The sequence below is a fragment of the Monopterus albus genome, unplaced genomic scaffold (genome assembly GCF_001952655.1).
Source record: "Monopterus albus unplaced genomic scaffold, M_albus_1.0 scaffold1.1, whole genome shotgun sequence".
NCBI classification, from domain to species: domain Eukaryota; kingdom Metazoa; phylum Chordata; class Actinopteri; order Synbranchiformes; family Synbranchidae; genus Monopterus; species Monopterus albus.
The window spans coordinates 703,921-707,289 of NW_018127881.1; the positions used below are offsets into that span (position 1 = coordinate 703,921).

Sequence of the window (3,369 nt, forward strand, 5' to 3'; positions counted from 1 at the left end):
GGAAATATAGTTATTTGTTTTGTTGCTGAGAGTTTAATGAAAAGATCAATGTCACTTTCATATCTATATGATATGTAGCTGGACCCACTAGCAAATTACCTTAGCTTAGCATTAAATCTGGAAACGGGAGCAACCAGTGAGGTTCCATTCAAAGCTAACAAAATCTGCCTAGCAGCACATCTAATGCTCACTAAATTACAAGTTACTGTATATTAACCCTTTCATTTATTAACCCATAACCCATTTTATAGGGGCTTATGTGCTGGACCATTTCTTGGCAGGGAGCAGTTCCTGGGAAACCAGTGGAGACTTGCATCAGAATCTGGTTTGGATGCCATTAAAAACTGCTTATATCACATGAGGTTGGGGGAAGGTGATGCTGAGGGAGATTTGTAGGTGGTGGAGGTGGAGGCTGCATGGTTGTGTAGTGGGAGTCAAATCAGGGATCTGGGAGCAAAGGCGAAGGAAACTGCTGAGTTTTATTCTTGAATTCTTAGATTCTTTAACTTGTGCATTGTATTTAGCACTATCTCCCTCAGTGTCACGTCATACTGTTGTACACCTCTGCAGACAGTGAAGTGGGAGTTATGAAATATTTGACTGTGGCAGTTACGATTGAATGTAAAATTCCCAGAACTGATACTCCTCTGAAACAAATGAATTTAATCCAGCCTCTAGTGATGCACATTTAAATGCCACTGCATTTAAATGTTATTTGCAATTTGCAGTCATGTCCAATTTGCCTGAAACACTCACTACTGTAGTTTTATCAGGTGAACAGATTCGTTGTATATCCATGAGTATCCATATTTACTTCTCCTTTCCCACCTTTACCCTACCTTCCTCACAGCATCACACACTATCAATGCCCTGAACACCTCTTCATCCTCCTAACTCTCAAAGAACGTGTACACCCTAAGCACTCTTACAATTCCCTTCTCCATCCCCAGAAGGGGTCTACTGCTGCAGCTCTCTACTGCCTCTTGAGAAAATAGCTGCACTGTGAGCACCCACTGACTGCTTTTTCTTCTCGCAAGAAACAGGTCATACCCCTGCCAGCACTTCTTGAAACCTTAGCTATATGTCCCAACTGGCCCCTGAATGACAAATGTCATTCATCTCCTGACTGCCTGAGGGTAACACTAGCTGCTTCACATAGGTAACTACATCCTGGGTGCAGGTATACAGTACAAGAAAGCAGGCTACTGAGAAAACTGAAGGATAAGTACTAGAGAATCCAGGCATGTTACACACTTAGATGTACTACAGCTTTGAGTTAACAAAAGGAAAGTGAGTTCCCGTTTTCATGTTTTAAACTGCAGTTACATCACACTCCTCCCATGGGTTTACGAAAATGTACATTGGGATCATTAAACCTTTAAAACATTGATCATATGTTGTGCTGTTTTCTTAATAACCACAACATGGATGATGTGCAATGTGTATGGGAGATACTGTAATTGTCTTTTGCATAAATGAAAAGACTACTGCCGCTCATGACCTGTTAGTATCATGCAAAATTACTAGTACGAGCAACAGTATGTGAGGTTAATAGGTCAGCCATGCTCAGGGCTTCTTAGCATCAACAGCAAGCAATGCAGCTTACTTTCAAGGATAATTGCCATGATCATAATTCTGTGGAGCAACTCGCTAGACCCAGGGGGACAACACAGCAATATATAATGGGATCACTATTACAAATAGCATTAGAAACTACCACTCAGTTTGTAGTTAGAGAATGGCCTGACGAGAAATAAAATAATTTTTTAGAACAAGTAATAATTACTGTATAACCAGAGACGAGAGGAGGGCAGCGTCGCGCTGATTAGCAGTAGGGCAAGATCTTACCCAAAACAGAGGGGCTTGTTAAATGGATTTAGCCACTGAAAATGTTATCCAAACAGAGTACAGCACAAGATACACAATGCATTCTTTTAAATCCATTAAAAGCCACATTCAAAAACAATTTAAGGCACATACAAATTTAAGACTGTAGTGTTATGAACAATGAAATGCACACATTTTTTTGTTTAATCTTTTTGCTTTTATGAGTACTGCTTTACTCATTAAACATATAAACAATTGAGAACTATAATATTACATTGCCTTAATAAATAATGATGTTAGTATGGAAGTCTTAAATTGAAATACTGAACTGCACAGGCAGAGTTTAAAATTGTTAAAATGAAATTACATCATACAATTATGTTCCAGCCAGTGAAAGAAAAACTGAGATATATGTTTCTTTTGCATAAAGTGTATACTGTACTTTGCCCTCAGTGACAGTGATCATATTCTGGACAGCCCTAGTGAAATGTTAGGTTCAGTTTACTAAAAATAAAAAACATGTTAATAATTACAATATTCCTGTTTCTATTTGAGAAGTTTAATTGCTTTAATTACCATTTTATTGCAAGTCTGCAGGCTGTTATCCTGTGTTAGTGTTGAGCGCACTGATAAAATATGAATGGAAATATAAAATGAATACTGTGTCTGTTATCATAATTTTATTGCTAGTTGAATTTTAGTTTCATTTCAGAATTTTCCTAACACAGCAGGCATTGTTTCACTCTGATGTTGCAAATCATGTGATGAGCACAGGATCCCCTCATCATCAGTGCTTTTATTTTGCTCTTTATTCAGTTCTGTGACCGGAAAGATTCTCTGAATTTATCTTGTTTACTCTGCAATTGTTTTGCTGCAGGTATTACCACTCGCTGATCTAGAAGTGGTCCTATTGGATGAGAGCACCAGGAAACACAATCTTCTGGGACTATCAGCCTATAAGGTTACAGGTTACCTTTGATGTCACAGGGTAAGACTACATGAATACTGATTGATGATCCCAACGTCAAGGGAGGTGGATGATTAAATATTGAATACACAGATGTAACCAGCTCATTTTTGTATGCTCGCTGCAGTGCTGATTTGCTGTTATTCTAACTGATGAAGCAACAAAAATTCCTCCTTTAATGCAATATGCAGACAGAGTATAAGTTGTGGCAGTTCATAAAGGTGCAACAGTAATGCTTAAATAGCTGTGATACACAATGCATATGAAAATAATTCTGTGATCACATGCTATGGTATACTGCATTTCTTACACCCTTTTAAAAACTGAAAATCACATTTTATTTTTACAATTAACCTGAACCCATTAGGATAAAAAAACTAGGTTATCAGTAAAAGTAGCCATTTGGTATTTGGACTGAAAAAAAGAAATATTTGCAGCACCTATTAAACAGGAAAGAAATACATAGAAAACAGGTACAGAGTTGGTTTTGCTTTCTCATTCCACTCATGCCCAGTCCATATTTTCCATAGCACATTCCACATGGTCACAACCTCTCCTGTGTTGCCCCACAGACC

At 38.0% G+C, this 3,369-nt stretch overlaps 1 protein-coding gene across 1 annotated transcript in view; it reads right to left on the reverse strand.

Annotated features, from left to right (window-relative positions):
• The window catches only part of atp2b2 (ATPase plasma membrane Ca2+ transporting 2), a 95,363-nt gene that overhangs the window by 74,969 nt on the left and 17,025 nt on the right, over positions 1–3,369 (reverse strand).